At 48.1% G+C, this 17,534-nt stretch overlaps 1 protein-coding gene across 25 annotated transcripts in view; it reads left to right on the plus strand.

Moving 5' to 3' along the window:
• Positions 1-14,659: 14,659 nt before the first annotated feature.
• The window catches only part of LOC110476993 (uncharacterized), a 169,232-nt gene continuing 166,357 nt past the window's right edge, over positions 14,660-17,534 (plus strand). For 19 of the 25 annotated variants that reach the window (XR_014953067.1, XR_014953061.1, XR_014953066.1 and 16 more), the window contains exon 1: positions 14,677-14,834. The gene's annotated coding sequence lies outside the window, so the exon portion shown is untranslated. Of the gene's footprint in view, positions 14,835-15,076; positions 15,284-15,312; position 17,534 lie in introns of those variants that run through there. The other 6 variants (XR_014953056.1, XR_014953055.1, XR_014953073.1 and 3 more) reach the window with 6 other exon arrangements.

Consider the following 17,534-nt stretch of genomic DNA (forward strand, 5'->3'; position numbering starts at 1 on the left):
GGAGAGACACTCAGGATTTACTTTCCAGACTACAGGTTTGATATTCCTTCATTTTAAAAGGATATTTATGGGAGCTTCTGAAAAAGGCTCTGCTGAGACTGAGAACTAAGGCCTGGTTTCCCCTTGCTGTTTCTATACAGATGAGACCTAAACTTGCCTAGAAAAAAAAGTGAAATCAAGAAATCAGATAGATAAGCTGCAGAAACCAGATATCATTTCCAGTACAAAACATTTGATGTTCAGCAAGTTTTACGTACCTTTGTATCATTTACTCATCTCAGGCATAGCTGTAAATGTCAGTGGGGAAAGGCTGTAAAAAAAAAAATGTTATCCGAGATTCAGAGTAGCTGCTAGAAAGCCAAAGGGGATTTTTTTTTTCCTAGTTTAACCAATCATTTTCTACATAGATCTTGAGTGAAATGAAGGTGCAAGAATTTGGAGCACCCTGCTTATAGCAGTGGACTCAGCCATGCAAGCAATTCCCTTTATAGAGCCATAGAATTGTTTAGGTTGGAAAATTCTTTAAGATCATTGAGTCCAACCACTAGCCCAGCACTGCCAAGTCCACCATTAATCCATATCCACAAGTCCCACACCTACCAGTCTTTTAAATCCTTCCAGGGATGATAACTCAGCTGTCTGCCAACCAATGCCCCCAGGTCCTGTTCCACTGGGCAGAAAATACTGGCCCCAATACTGGGCCCTGGGGAACACCACTTTAAACTAGATTTAACTCTACTCACCACCATTCTTATCCAGCCAGATTTTTAACCAATGAAGAGTACACATGTCCAAGCCACAAACACGCAGTTTTTTCCAGGAGAATGCTGTGAAGGATGCAGTGTCAAAGGCTTTGCTAATGTCTAGGCAGACATCACAGCCTTTCGTGCCTCCCTAAGTGGGTCACCTTGTCATAGAAGGAGATCAGGTTGGTCAAGCAGGACCTGCCTTCCATGAATCCTTGCTGGCTGGGTCTGATGCCCTTGTCCTGTCCCTGTCAGGTGATGTCACTCAGATGATCTGTTCCATAGTTCCCTCCCTGGCACTGAGGTCACACTGAGGGCAAGTAGTTCCCCAGATCCACCCTCCGTCCCTTCTTGCAGATATGCCTCATGAAAGTTACTCTGTTCCCAGGGAGGGAGGTGGTTTGGGTGGTGGTGTATTGTGTCTTTATATTTTGGTAACAGTTCTGTAATGGTTTGCCCCTCCACCCCCATTTTCTCCCAATGTTTCCACGCTGAGTTTTCCTGCGGTTCCCTCAGTGCCAATCTCCCTGACAATGCTCAGACACTTCATCCTCCCTCCCTGGTACCCATCTCTCTCCATCCCATTCTTCCTGAATCTTCTACCCTGGGCCTCGAGGGATTGGATGAGGGCCCGGGGTCCCTCCCTTAAGTTTCCCCATTGGTTTTTGTATCTGTCTGTCCTTTCACCTTCCACTCCCCCAAATTTCTCCATTGGTCAATGGGCGTTCCCTTCCCCTTGTTACCGCCCCGGTATTTAAGATGTTGGAAAAGCCTCAAAGCCACTTTTGGCTGCTGGATTTTCTGTAGCTGTGAGCTCCTCGGAGTCCGGATTAAAACCGAAACTCTTTTCCCAGCCTTGAGTCGACTCCCTTACACCTCCTCGGACGCCGCCTCTCCCCCAGACAAGGCAGGCAGTGTGACTTTCTGCCTCAGCACCCCTGACCCTCCTCGGGATCCAGGGAGATCCAGGGCAGTGACCCCGCAGCTGAAGGTGACTCTGCCGGGCAGGGGAAGCCAGGGGCCTTCACATCAGCACAGCGGCAGGGTGGGACCCTGACTAGGCAGTGGCAACATCACCCTGGTTTGTACTATAATACAGATATTTTTTCAAGTCTGTTCAAACCCAAGCAGCTTGTCTTCAAGTGTGTCCAGGCTCTGCCTTCCTAGCAAATGAGAGTAATTTCTTCTCATAATGATGAGTATGACCTTTGGTGCTGAATATTAATGCATATGAAAAAGCATTATTGGCCACTTGCCAAAACTATTTAATATTTGTCGTTACTGAGCAAACCTTGCTTCAAGTTGTCACCAATGCGTGGGAGCCCAAGCTACAAGGCATTTCTGCAGGGTCGTGCTAGAAGCCATGAGACACAAGGGAGAAATCACTGGCTGGGAGTGGACCCCACCACTCAGGCTGTCTGAAGTATCTTATTCCCACAAGCACTGTTTCCAGTTTCCAGCTCGACACAGGAATTGTGAAGCTATTCTTTTTTCTAGACAAGTCTGGGAGAAAGCAGTTAGTTCCTGACATTATGTGTTATGGTGATTACATTTTATTGCTAAATTCACCCTTCACATACGTCTGTGGATCTTGCCATGGCTACTTTTCTGTTGAATACATTTCCATTCAAGGCAAAATCTTTCTTGTCACCGTGTGTAATTTCTATTCCATGTCCCAATTACATGGAATTACGTTTTCCAGATAGGATCAGAAAGAAAAAAGAAAAAGTAGAAATAAGGATTAGTTGCAATAACTGGAGAGATTTGAAAATATAAACCGCAAAAATTAAGCAATCTGACTGGGTCATAAAGAGTTCCAATCAGAGAAATTAACACTGCTTGGAACTAATTAGCTCCATCAGCTTCCTTCATGCTAGTGTCCATGCAGAAAGAAGGGAAAAAAATAACAGGGATTGTGCTTTATATACAGCTGTGAGGGCAAACACCCCAAAGTTCTGCAGGCTGAAGGTGGAGGGTGCATGATCCAATGCACAGCCCCACTCCACAGCCCTGGACCCTCGGGACATCCCCCGGAGCGCTGGGGCTGCGGTCGCACCGCAGCGCTCCCGTTTCCCAGCACATTTTTCTTCCCGGCACCGCACGTGTGCGAGGGGCTGCTCACAGGGGTGCAGCTCCCAGAGAGAGAGAGAGCTTCTTTTCGCTCCTTTTTCTCCCATTAATCTGCTCCGTGACGACAGCAGAGGCAAACAAAGCCTCTCGGTGCAGGTAGTTCTGTGATCTAGTGCCCGGCTGAGTGTCTGACAGAGCCTTTTTTGGCTTGGGACCAAGGCCGTGCTGTGCTGGGGATGAGTTAGGGGAAGAGGGATCAGCGCTGCAACCGTGTGGATACAGCGAATGTGAGCTGAAGGTGCGTGTGCTTCCCTGGGCACAGAAACATCCTCACTCCCCCTCTCCTGAACAAAAGTGGTGTCTGCAATACCAGGTGGGATCCTACCCCACATTGCTTAGGTTCCAAATTTATTCAGTCTTATGTAGCTCCAGTTTTATGTTTAACCAGTGTGATAAACTGCCAATGCTTTTTCCTAGAACTATTTATATTCTCATTTGACTGCACTACAACAGCTCCTTAAGTAATTTTGATTTATTCACCTGTGTCCCAGGAAAGAAAACCTGCCCTGTAACAACTGCTATCAGGACAAGGCTATCCAACAAGAGTTCTCCAGAGAAGCAGATGTTTAAGTATCTAAAACCAAGTAAAAATGTAGAAAATATGGTGATGATGCTGGATCAGACAGCAAAATTTCTATCAGGGTGGTCCCACTAATATACATTTTACTAATTGACTTTTAGGCTACACTTTGAAATCATGAATAGATGAAGAAACTGAATCTATATTAAAAGGATGCAACAAAATATATAGAGAGCATTTTGCTATAAATCATGTTCCATGAGAATAAAAAATTCAGGGAAACCAAATGAGATCCATAAGTTTCTGAGGAACTTAAACAATGATGCTACTGGACTGGGATGGCTTTTCAACAGTAAGCAGCATCACTGTAGAACAGTTGTAACAGACCTTTTAAATATTAGAGTATTTATTGTGTGTAAGTTTGATGGATAGGAGAGGAAAAGGGAGTTTTGGTTTGGTGGTTTGTTTTGGGGTTTTTTACTTTTATCAGCCATGTATTTTTCATAGAGATTTTATAAAAAAAATTCCGTCAGCCTCTAATAGTTCACTGTGTACTGGCTGCAGACACTGAGATTCACAATGGATTGAGAGAAGAAAAGCTGTATTATTTTGATAAATTGTGCTGTTTTATAATATTAATTTGATCTGCAAAATTCCTCTCATCTGGGCTAAAGCAGATTTTTCTTTGGGCACACATAAAATCTTATTATGTGTTCCCATTATCGTTCATCATTATGGTAAAAAGTAAGATAATACTGTATTGTGCCTTGAGTTGAACACTTTAAGGGAATAAAAAGGCTATATGAATATCTTATGAAGTGATTGCAAAATAAAATTGACATCAAAGTGATTTGACTATGTAACATATTATTCCCTCCCTGTAAAATTGGATTCCTGCTGAAAATCACTTTCCTTCTTTTGCATTTGTGAAAGAAAAAACGTGGGCCTCTTGCCCTTATGGAACAATACAGCATTTCCCCCATGTCTACAAGGGCAAAAGTATGCATTTTTATGTGTATTTTTATTTGAAATTTAATTTTTGGTGCTTAATTAAAATGAATCCAACCTTTCCCCATTCATTTCAGTGAGCCGTCCTAAAACTGAGACCTGATTGTGGCAGCTGAAACAGTCAACACATACTGCAAAAGCATTAAGGCAGCTCCAGGGGCCAAAATAACCACCAGATATTAATGACCTGCTTAGCAGCTGGAGCAAAATATCTGGAGAGGGAGGTGCCTGCCACAGAGGTCTGTGCAGATTCACTGTGTGATTTGGCCATCGTGGTTGCCCCATCATACAACTCCATTTCAAACTCCTTTTTCTTGATATTGGTAGCCAACTTCCCATGCATGTCATGCATTCATATTTGGTAATGTTGCTTTCCAGAAGATTTCAAGCTCACCTGATATTTCCATGCTGTTCCTCTGCAATTGTGGTGGCCCTTGGGGACCTTGCTTGCAGGAGCAGTAAATCCCACTGGAAAGTGCTGGCCCCTGGCAAGTCACAGTGTGTCAACACAACACCAAGTACTGACCTGGTGTGAGCATACTTTGCTTGTTCAAATCTGTTTGAAAAACTGTGAGTGATAAACATCATCCTGCCACAATTTATGAGAATTTCGGTGTCCCACCACAGTTGCCCTAAAGTCCTCATGAATACCCCATGGTTTGCAAATCAGTGATGACATTGATATGAATTATATTAATTCTCCTGGATGCTCCAGGATACATGGTTTCAATTTTGTGACTATAAGGCTACTGTAACTTATTTATTCCATAATATAGTTGGCTCTGTGCCAATCAGCTTTCAGCTGATACCTTCCTTTGTCTTGGTATGCATTGGGAGCAACATCCTGGCCTCTTCATGAAGCTCCACACAAACCATGAAACACTGATTCCAGCAGGGACACGATCACAACCTTAGTTTTGCAATCTTTCTTTAATCTTCTTTTAATTAATTTAATTTTGATATCATTATCTAGATTGCCCCATTCATTCAGCATCACAGCATCTAGATCTTCATTCTGACTGGCAGGCGTTGGTAACTTTGCAAATAGGGCAGCTCTATCTCCCATTTCTACCTTTTGATCTTTACTAACGACCTTCCTTTAATGTCTGCTGAGCTCAGCCTTTTATCAGGCGGAGCACTCCACCCTCCCTGGTACAGGGGGCACTGCTCTGATCAGCGTAGGCATGCAGAGCTGAATCTCCACTGTCTGCCTCTCCAGCTGATCCTGCTGGCCCATCTTGGCTCTCCAGCCAGTTTTAAAACCAGTTCAACCAAATCCAATTTAAAACTGAAGGGCAGACAGGATTTCATAAAGTTTTACAGCCCATTCAAGGTTAATGAGTTTCAGGACCTGTGTCATCTCTGCTGGGGGATTTCTTCTGGTAACTTCCTTGGGTGGGTACTGGTGTGGGTGGGCAAGCACTGTAACCTGGAGCTTGCAGCAAGCACTGTAGATTAGAACATATATAATCCATGCTGTTTTGTTGTTCCATTTACTTAGGTTTATGAAAAGAGCTCAGCTGCTGCCTTTTTTTTTTTTCTTAGTGTCATGAAAACGCTGTGCCATTTGTACAGTTAAAAGGAAAGGTCCAAACTATTCCATGTTTCTATGACTCAGTAGAAAAGCTGTCCCCTCTTCTGCTTGGCCTGGGTGTGACTGTGGCTCAGCTGGTGTGTAGCAGGGACCCAGTGAAGAGGACAGGCACTGCAGCCAGGCCAGGGCGAGAGAAACCCAGGGATCAGGATGCAGACTGGCATGACTTGTACCAAGATCCCAAATCCATCTCATATCATCGGGATAAAGATCCTTATTCTGGTCTAATCTTATTCTAAATTGAAATAATTTTTATTAGCACACCTCTGCCTATACTATGTGGCTGTAACTTATTATTTTTTTAAATGTGTAAAGCCTGGTCCACCCGTCTACTCAAGCAGGGTCATCTGGTGCAGACAGCCCAGGACATGACCTTTTATCTGTGATTGTGGCTTCTGAGTATCTTCAGGGATGGAAACTCCACATAACCTCCCTGACAATCTGTGCCAGTGGTCAATGATCAACATCCTCATCATGACAGCTTCTTTCCATGGTGTGTCTTGGTATTACACAAGATTTAACATAGTGTATGTAAATTTTCAGAGATGATGAGCAGATCCTACGGCTGGGATTGCTCATTACTTTAAAAGATCAGGCAAAAAAAGTGCTGTGGTTTCCCTCTTCTGGAGCAGTAACAATTTCTGGATGAAAAGACAGCAGAGGAAGGATAAATCTCGGGTACAAACAGATACAAGTGCACTGCTTGCCCTCTGCCATGTTTTTCTGAGTAACTTTAAACTCATGCACTCTGGCTTTCAGACAAGGCACATTTTCAGAAGCTCTCAGGTGTCAGTGGTTGCAAAGCTCAGCTGAAAACTGAGCACAAATGGAAAATCCTGTCCTTTAGTCTCTCCTGGCATCTCATCTATTTACTCTGACTTATTTAAAACTTACCTGCTTTGCCCTCATTTTCTCATTTCCAGTCACTTGTACCAATAGGCATCATTTGGCTGAAAGACAAACTATCCAAACAAATGAGTTGCTTCCCTGCCATGAGCTAACCAAAAAAAAAAAAAAATAATAATCTCTGAATCCTGAGGGCAGACAATGGACACTGTCAGGAAGTCAAGTGTCAGCACACAGCCCTGTTTGCTGCTGGTTTACTGGGGTGATAATCTATTTACGTGATGCTTTCCATACAATCCATGCTTTCCCTACCCATCACTGCCAAGGTGAAGCTGCCCAGCACAACAGCAAAATAAGCTACTCTGCCTAGCAGTGGAAAGGTCTTTTCCCAGCACATATTACAGTTTACTTAGATGGGTGGTTAAAGACGGTGTGTTGATTTTAATGAAGATTGATAGTCAACATGAATATGCTGCCTGTCTTGCTTCTCTGCTGGAGGCTCAGCACAGACCCTGGTGAACCTTAAACAGTGGGATTGCCTGTTGATTTGGGGATTAAAAGCTGTCTGTGGAAGACTATGCTGACAAAATGTGCTGAGAGCTTCTGCTGAAGGGGCTAATTCATGGCTTAGTCAAGTAGCTTTATAACCATGTCTATCATGAAAATTTGTTATCAGCATATTGTTTGAATCACAGATCAGTGCACACTGATTTTGGCAAATCTAATTAGATTTGATGAGGAAGAACATGGATGAATTTTCTAAGGCTCTGTAGTTCCCATCTTTCTATGCGTAATTTCATTTTGAATTTGTTTAACAGCAATTAAAAGCTGTGAATCGTGATACTGTGGAGATGTCAGCCATGGTTATCCCACTCACTTAACCAACGCTGTCACCCAATGCTGACAACAAGAGGCTGGGAGTCAGAACTCTAGTACCTCCCAGTTACACCAGTCAGAAGTCAATGTGTGCTCTCTCTATGGCCACAGGCAAGATATTTTACATATCTGCACCTCAGTTTACATACCTGTGAACTTGGATATAGCATATATATGCATCTTAAGGGCATTTTAAGATTTCATTGATCACTACTACTAAGCTGCTTCCATGGCACAACACAACATTGATTATCATAATTTGAGACATGGCAGGGGCAAAGCCTGGTGCTTATCTATCTTTGTGAGTACTGTGGCTGCACTGCAGTTGCTTAAATCTCTTCTTGGTACAGCAAGGATAGAGGTGTCCATCATGATGTCAGGGCTTAAATAGGACATTCTCCAGGACTAAACTGGTGAACAGTTTATGACAGATGCCCACACCAGGTACTTCTGCTTCCCTCCAGTACTGGTGGAGTTTCTTTAGTGGATATTAACCAGTTTGCCTATCTTCATACCCTAGGCCTTGTAGCATAAGAGCAGCAGCATTATGACTGTGAAATTAAGTTAAAATCCCAGGACAGCATTCTGTTGTGGTGCGCATCTTTATCTCTGACACAGGAGCTGGGAAGAAAGGGGCCAGCACAGGCCAAAGGCTCAGGGTGCAGCCACTCTCCAGGCAGCAGAGAGATGCAAAGGAAGGTGTTGGACCAGATCTCCCACTTCTTAGGGAGCTGCTGGGTCTTTGTATGAAACATGGGCAGTGGTGCCACTGTCACCAGCTGTGCTAATGAAAGCACAAGTCTCCCAGCTGCCTCTGAGGAAGATCCCAAACCTGCAGCCACAAACCTGCCTGTCCAAGCCCCCAGAGGACCCAGCCCCAGTGCCTGCCCCACGGCTGTGCCCACGCAGGCAGTGTGGAGCACATCCATAATAAACAAGTGCTGTGGAAAAGTTGAACTTTACACATGAGTGCATAAATAGCAACTGGTCTTGAAAGGAGAAGGACACCAGGTCCAGCACAGGTTTCACACACCATCCCCCACTTCCCTCCTGTTGCTGGTGGAGCACTGTGCATCACCCAAAGCTCAGGTTGTGGCTTGGATGTGTCAACAGGCCTGTCATGACAGTCCATGGGCTGCCAGTGTCACTCTCCCTTGAAAATTGTTCACATGAATGTTTTATATTTGTTATAGATGAAGAGATTAGTGTAAAGGCCAAAAAAGGAAAGTAAACAGAAAGGGAAGGACCCTGGGGATACCGCAGTGGTGTCTGCCAGCTTGGCTGGTCCAACCTGTTTCTAATGTCTAGAAATTTGGCACCTAATCACAGGTGCCAAAGAGTAACCTACAAGTTAAACAGTTTCCTCTTTGAGATTTAGCAACAGGATCTTTGTGTGAGGAAAGCAGAGATCTTGCTCTTTTCCCTGGAGCTGGATCCTTCAGAAATAGAGAAGCAATCACCAGACTCTCCTCTGGAGACTGGTGGCATTTTATCTGCTCTGTGCATCCTCTGCTGCTGCTGAGACACTCGGTTCTGCACAGGGCTCCCCTGTGACCAGACCTATGGCCCTTATCTCTCATCTGAGGGCATCTTCATGTCCATGGTTTTCTGTCCCTGCTGACAGCACCACTTGCCACTTCCTCTCCCAAGGCATGCAACTTCTTTTGTGATCTTTCACCCTTCAGACAAAACAAGCTCCTTCTCACCAAGGATTTAGTCAGTCCCTTTCTCAGGAGCTTCCTGGGAAATCTGGCTGGGACCTGAATGGTGCTACCTCCTTCTCTCTTGAATTCTCTCTTGTTTCTTGTTCACAGATTTTTTGTTTTGTTTTGTTTTGTTTTTCATTAATGATGTTAAACCTCTAGCTCACAGTTTTGATAGCCCTCCCCCAAACTCAAGAATACTCATCTCTGGGTCTACTTTCCAATTCTAGTAATGCAGACATTTGGTTTCATTTTATTTCAGGGCTTTCTTCTTTCTTAAATTGCATGCAAGGTAGCAATTTTAAATGCTTTTCATAATCTCTAATGGAATTTTTGTACCTCTCTGTTCTACTAGTTCAGTCTTGCTGCACATGCAGAAAGACTTCTCTCTGAAAAGTCATTTCTTTTCTCTTTTTAAAAAAAATATTCTTTATGCCACAAACTTGGGGAATATATGGAGCATCTGAGTCACATGCTTCTGTAACTGGTAGCTGGGCCATCAGTGATAAGTCTGTTATTTCTGTGCTTCATACCAACCCTGAATATCCACTTTCTCTGCTCTGGAGTCACATCTAAGCCACCCAGAATCTGTTCTTCATCTCACACTGAACACTGAGAGGGCACAGAAGGCAGTGGAAATCTTTCCAGCAGCTTCATAAATATTCCAGTTTTTATTTTTTCTGCTATTGCCTCCTGCTCCTGGCTCTTGGAGCTTCCCCACGAAAATCACAGGTGAGTCACCATCACCTAGAGACAGATCACTGTTCGGGTACAGGAATGCCTTTTCTTTGAATTAATATGAGTACTTAAATTTGGAGACTGGGAAAAGAACTTAATTATAATAAGCACCATTGCATTTTCCCATTGTTTCATCATAGAATGGACTTGATATTGGTAAATACTGCAGAGAGGTATGTGTAAGAGTGAGGACAAGAGCTGGTGGTGTCAAATTCTGACAACCTGCTGCAGAACAAATGGGTGTAACTGGCTGTAAATACATTCAGGATGACAATTAGGTGGTTTCTAATCTTCAGAGAAGAAAAGTTCCAAGACAGTATCCAAGAAGATGAAGTAAGGACAAGACACTGATGTTCAAGTTAATGTCTTTGTGGGCAGGCTGATGTAAAAATGCTGGTTTCTATTGGGAGAGGAGCAGATGCAATGACCTAACCCTTCCTTCTGAGTGTCTGAGATGACTGAGGGCTTTTTGGAGAGCTCTGGAATTAACCTGGAACAAGCTTAATCCCTGGATGAGGGAAGGTATAATTACTGCTATGATTACACACTCAGCTGTTTTTTCTTCTGTGTCTCTCCATGGCCCATGTGTGCAGGGGATGTCTGGTGGTTTGCTCCAGCCTCTGCTGCACCTACCTGTCCATCCTGGCTGATGACACTTCCCTTTCTAGCTGCCAGTGGTGACCAGCTGGAAGCTGTCACCTCCACACTCCAGTAGCCTCAAAGAACACATCTCAGCTCTCCTTGGCTCCACTGGCACGGATTAAGAAGCACACATGTGATGCCTGCTGCCAGCAAAGCTTGTGGGGTCATAGGCAGGGAAGCAAAAGCAGAGTGCTGGAGGGTAGAATGCTTCAGCTGCCACAGCCTCGTGGCAGCCTGACCCCTGATCTTTGCCTCAGATTTTCTTTTGGCCTCGAAAGAGCGTGTTGCGTCAGTTGGCCTTGACTTTGCTGTTTAATTTGCAGAGGTGAACTTAGAGCAATGCAATTGCCTTGTGTAAGTGTGCTAAGCTGTCGTAAGAATGATTACACTTGAGTGCTTTATTGATATGAGACTATTCAGATCACATTATGAGAGGATTTTTATAGTACAAACACTAGATAGCCTGCAGGGCTGAGTGATAAGAACACAAGGCATGTTCTACATGCCTGTGGAAAGAGGGTCTTTTTTTGTTTCCTGCACTGAGAGACCCTGGATGGGATGGAAACAGCGTGTCTCCCCCAGTTACTGAGGCCCCAGCTGTGCCTTCACGGGGGGAAATGCTTGGTGGTCAGCTGCCATCCCCCTGCCAACCTTCCTGCAAAGGTATAAGGGTGGTCTGTGAATTTTTATGGGATGTGGGGTCTGACTTCCAAACCCCAGGAGTGCCTTGCAGGAGAGGGGAACAGCATGTCCTTGTGCCACAGGTCACAGAGGAGCCACATCTGGATAACCTAATGTGACCATCATCTGACTTATCTGTGTGTAAACAGGCAGGCAAACATTTTCACCCCTCTTCATGATATTTTCCTGGCTTTGTCATGCCAGGAATTGGACATGAAATACCTATCTCTTGTCATGGCACACAGAGTTGTGTTCACAGCCATGCTGCTGGTGCTCTTAATACCTGTGCAAGTCTGTGGCACCAGGAAAACCTCTATTAATTTGAGCTGATGTTTTAACAGCAGATTCTCTATGTGTTTTGCCAAGGAAGGAAGGGAATCCTAGGGAGAGAGGAATGAAAACTCAATTTTCAGAGCTACTTGATACATATTTCTCTTCTGTTTTAGCCACCAGGAGCTGTGAAGGAACCATCAGGGTCCCATTTAAGGGCAATGCACATGTGAAAGCAAAGTAATAGTTTTATGCCACTGGTTCTCCCAAATGTTGGAGTGGGAATGCGCTTGGAGAAAAAAGTGTGTCAGACTGCTCCAGAAAAAATTGTGTCAGTGTGCTCCACAATAAAATGTGTCAGGGTGCTCCAACACCTGGCCCTTTTCAACTGATGAAATGAACCTTTGGTCTCATGAGTAACCTTAGATTTTGATCTGTCTCTTGAGTTCACTGACCTTGGGAAGTCATTTATTTAGGATTTGGTCTCCAGCCAGTTGTAGGAGTATGGCCCAAAGTGATCTCCTCCACCTCTTTCCCTCTGCAGCAGTTTGCTGAGAGGGACAGCACAAAACCTCTTTAATCTACCTGCTCAGCAGGGCTCCCACCTCTCTTACCATGAGAATGGAAAGCCTCTTTTTTCAACCCAATGTTGTATCTTGTTAAATTGCAGGACCACAGAGTTGCAGCTTGGATTTATACCCTAATTCTGTGCCTTTTGCTTCTCCTGTGACAGGGTTTTTGCAGATCAGCTATTTCTTGCAATAGTCAAAGAATTGTAGGGGAGTTGGGAAGCGTATTTACTAACTGAATGGAGCAGCATGTGTCATCGACATGAAGATGTCACTATGCTGGGTAGATAGAGACAGGCTCTGTGCAAAGGCTCATTAGCCTGGAGTGGCAGTGGCAGCTCCCAGGCTGGGCACCACAACCCACACAGATGCCAGCACCCTCTCAGGTTGTACACACTGCAGAGGTGACACTGCAGCTCCCACCTTGCTGCAAAGGTGCTGCCACAGCAGGATTCTAGGTTTCCCTCCTGGAGAGAGCAATAGCAGTATGAAGAAAAATCTCACATGGCATTACGGCATCCACTTAATTTTGGATTTAGCCTGGAATCAAGGGGATACATTTCATTTTTTCTTAATTTGTTTAAAAAAGAAAAAAATATCAAAAATGCAAATAAAGCTTGTTCCATTCATATACTGGGGATTTGCTGTTTTCTTGTTTCAACAGTCTGCAGCCTGTTCTGTATTCTCAATGCTCTCTCTTAGAGTTCTCAGAGGGCTGCAAAGCTACTTTCTACATTAGTATATGGTATGCTGGTATCCTTCTCTCCTGTGATAATTTGGAGACAGACATGATATGTCAGCACTTGGGAGAATGGTATTTAAAAGAAAAAAATAATTATTTCTATAAGAAGCCAGCTGGCAGTGTTTGGGAGAAACGTGGCCGAAGGCTTCTGCTGGGGTGAAGAGGATGGGCAGTGAAGGCTCCTGTGCTGTCCATCCGCTGATGCTGAAGCTGATTCCGCTCTTCTCCGGCACCTTCCTGTGCGAGGGAGCAGGACAGGGTCCCGTAACCTCCCTGTGCAGGCTGCGTGCCTCCGCGCCGGCTTTCCCCGCACCTGCGGAGTGCCGCCGGAAAAAGTGTGGTCTTTTACTTAATTATTGAAATGTCAAGGTACGCCGAGGCTCGGCCGTACTGGCGGTGCCCATGCGGTGCTGTGCGACGCGGGTGGTGCGGAGCGATGACAGCGGTGCGGTGCCGGTAGTGCTGTTCTGTGCGGGGCCGGCGGTGCAGGGTGGAGTGGTGCCGGCGGTGGGATGCGGGGCAGGAGCGCTGAGCGGGCGGTGGGATGCGATGGGGAGGACATGGGACGCGGTGGGATGTGGGGCAGGAGCGCGGGGCTGGCGGTGGAAGCGGAGCAGTGGGATGCGGGGCGATGTCGTGGGATGCGGGGCGGGATGCGGTGGGATGTGGGCAGGAGCACGGAGCTGGCAGTGGATGCAGGGCAGTGGGATGCGGGGCGATGGGATACGGTGGGATGCGGTGGGATGCGGGCAGGAGAGCGGGGCTGGCAGTGGATGTGGTGGGGGGATGCTGTTGGATGCGGGCAGGAGAGCGGGGCTGGCGGTGGATGCGGGGGGATGCTGTTGGGTGCGGGGGGGATGCTGTTGGGTGCGGGGGGATGCTGTTGGGTGCGGGGAGATGCTGTTGGATGCAGGGGGATGCTGTTGGATGTGGGGGGATGCGGGGAGATGCCGTTGGATGCGGGGGGATGCCGTTGGGTGCGGGGGGATGCTGTTGGGTGCCGGAGGATGCTGTTGGGTGCGGGGGGGATGCTGTTGAGTGCGGGGGGATGCTGTTGGGTGCGGGGGGATGCTGTTGGGTGCGGGGGGGATGCTGTTGAGTGCGGGGGGATGCTGTTGGGTGCGGGGGGATGCTGTTGGGTGCGGGGGGATGCTGTTGGATGCGGGGGGATGCTGTTGGATGCGGAGGATGCTGTTGGGTGCGGGGGGATGCCGTTGGGTGCGGGGGGATGCTGTTGGGTGCGGGGGGATGCTGTTGGGTGCGGGGGGATGCTGTTGGGTGCCGGAGGATGCTGTTGGGTGCGGGGGGATGCTGTTGGGTGCGGGGGGATGCCGTTGGGTGCGGGGGGATGCTGTTGGGTGCCGGAGGATGCTGTTGGGTGCGGGGGGATGCTGTTGGATGCGGGGGGATGCTGTTGGGTGCCGGAGGATGCTGTTGGGTGCGGGGGGATGCCGTTGGGTGCGGGGGGATGCTGTTGGGTGCGGGGGGATGCCGTTGGGTGCCGGAGGATGCTGTTGGGTGCCGGAGGATGCTGTTGGGTGCGGGGGGATGCCGTTGGGTGCGGGCAGGAGCGCGGGGCGGGCCGCGCTCCTGCCCCGGGCTGCGGCCGCGGGCGGCGGGGGGCGGTGACGTCACAGAGCCGCTCGCCAGCACAACGTTCCATTGAGCCGAGCGCGTGCTCGGGCGAGCACATGGGCAGCGGGGCCCGCGCGCTCCGCCCGGCCCGGCCCGGCCCGGCCCGCCCGACCCCTGCCCGCAGCGGGGCCGCGGTGAGTACCGGGGCCGCAGCGAGGGGACAGGGGGTGCTTATTTGTTTATTTGTTTATTTTTTTATTTGTTTATTTATTTATTTATTCTGCTTTTGCCTTTACTTCGCCCAGCCCCCCCCGGTGTTACCCGAGTCCCCGGCGGGGCGTGCGGGTCGCGGCGCAGTTCGGAGCGCGGGCGCGGGGGCAGCGCGGATGGGGGAGGGGAGGGTGCGTTTCGTGTTATTTATTTATCTTTGTTAAAGCACTGGGTCGCCCGTGGCCTAAAAATACAACTGCACGCCGAGACCCGTGCGGATGGGGAGGAGACGGGCCCGGGCACCGTCCGACGGCGCACACGGCCGCGGCGGGGTCGGCGCGGCTCGGAGCGACCCGCAGCGCTGCGCCCATCCCCCGCAGCTCCCCCACCGCAGGCTGCCGGACCCGGGCAGGGAGCGGGGACGAAGAAATGGGTGCGTCCGGCGGAGAGGGGAGACCCCCGGGGCAGGGAGGTGCCGGGGGGTCCCAGCGGTGCGGGGCCGCAGGAGCCCTCTGTAACTGCGCGGAAAATGCGCGCAGCGCGCAGGCCGGGGCGCGGAGCCGGCCTGCTGCCTGTCCTGCTGCCTGTCCTGCTGCCTGCCCTGCTGCCAGTCCTGCTGCCCTCCCTGCTGCATGCCCTGCTGCATGCCCTCTTGCCTGCCCTGCTGCCCTCCCTGCTGCATGCCCTGCTGCCCTCCCTGCTGCCTGTCCTGCTGCCTGCCCTGCTGCCAGTCCTGCTGCCCTCCCTGCTGCATGCCCTGCTGCCCTCCCTGCTGCCCTCCCTGCTGCCAGCCCTGCTGCCTGCCCTGCTGTCCTCCCTGCTGTCTGTCCTGCTGCCTGTCCTGCTGCCTGTCCTGCTGCCAGTCCTGCTGCCCTCCCTGCTGCCTGTCCTGCTGCCTGCCCTGCTGCCAGTCCTGCTGCCCTCCCTGCTGCATGCCCTGCTGCATGCCCTCTTGCCTGCCCTGCTGCCCTCCCTGCTGCATGCCCTGCTGCCTGCCCTGCTGTCCTCCCTGCTGTCTGTCCTGCTGCCAGTCCTGCTGCCCTCCCTGCTGCATGCCCTGCTGCCCTCCCTGCTGCCAGCCCTGCTGCCAGCCCTGCTGTCCTCCCTGCTGCATGCCCTGCTGCATGCCCTGCTGCCCTCCCTGCTGCATGCCCTGCTGCATGCCCTGTTGCCAGCCCTGCGGCGTCAATTCAGCTTTAACCCGCAGCGCTCTGCTGCTGTGAGTGTGCTCAGCCTGCTCCAGAGCTGGGTACCAGGAGGGCCAGACGAATGGACTGGGAAGGTTCTTTGCATCTTCCACGGACCATTTCTACAAACAATTTTTTAGGCCGTCTTTTCCTCAAAAAGTTGTTTGGGGCTTTGGCATACTTTAATAGGCCTCATTTTATTTTTATACCTAAATGATACTGATGTGTTTGCATTGAGAGGGTACATGGTTTAGGACTTGGATCTCAGTCTGTTAGACTTTTTGTTGCTGCATCTTAAAATATTGTGCAGAGAAATCGCAACAGAACTGAGAATTGAATCTGAGCGATGCTGCAGCCTTCAGCGAGATCTTTGTAATCCCATCCTTGTTGGCAAGTTTAGACATGTTGTCCTGGCCACATATCTGGTCAGACACAGTGAGTCATGAGCTCTACACTAGTTCCGCTTTATCAATATGTTAAAAAACTTGTGTTCTTTAAGTCATTGATTTGGAACAAAAGAGCTTTTCCGAGGGTGTATTAGAATATGTTAGCCATTGCTGAATACAAAGAACACAATTGTGTTACATATGTTACATACGTTACAGCTGCATGAGATGAGAGTGTTTATTTCTTCACTAGAGCAGAAATGCAATCTCACTAATGCCGATTTGCACCAACTGCAGTCCACTAGTGTAGATTATTTTAAGAGTACTTAAATACATAGTTGCACTTTAGAAAGATATTAAAAAATGCAGCTCTGAAGTGTGGATATCACTAATAGATAAGCATGCAGTCTGATACTTAATCATCTGTCATAAACATCCAGTTTCCTTTCAGATGTGATTTTTAAAATTATTTAACAAATGTATTTTCCATGCGCGTGAGGCAGTAAGGTGCTCTTTTGTGCTAGGGACTGCATATGTTGATAAATGTCAGCTTGCAGCCTCGGGGGTTCAAGTCATTTTATATTCACTAAGCATCAGTTTAGGAATGCACCTCTAACTTTATTCTTTCCCCCTCTTCTGTCTCATAGCATTAAGTCAGGAGTATGGCTTACAGCTATTTTAGGATTGTTGTAATTTGGATTGGTCTGACTGTGCCTCTGCATTTTAAGTTATATGAAGGTAATTAGTGGTACAGGTGCAGTGGGAACGCCTCTGTACCTGCTTGGAGTGAAATGCACACGTGTGTCTCGCATCCCTGGGAGAGGGGCTGCATGCACAGGGGCAGCAGGAGCATTGCCAGCTCGCTGCCTGGCAGGCCTGCAAGGATTTGGCATCGTTCGCATCTCCTCGCTGATGTCCAGCGACGTCAGAGCCGTCTGCAGTCGCAGAAATAAGGAAGGGCTCAGGCCTGCCTCCATCGAAGAGCCTGTCTGTTTGTTGCAGAAAGGAAACGTGTTCAGTTAGTTTGTAAATTGGAATATTGGCTTCCCGGGTGAAAGTGCACGCTTGGACTATGACTTTGGCTAGAGCTGACAGATTTCAGAGGTGATGG

Source organism: Lonchura striata, chromosome 2 (genome assembly GCF_050655825.1).
Source record: "Lonchura striata isolate lonStrDom1 chromosome 2, ASM5065582v1, whole genome shotgun sequence".
Taxonomy (NCBI): domain Eukaryota; kingdom Metazoa; phylum Chordata; class Aves; order Passeriformes; family Estrildidae; genus Lonchura; species Lonchura striata.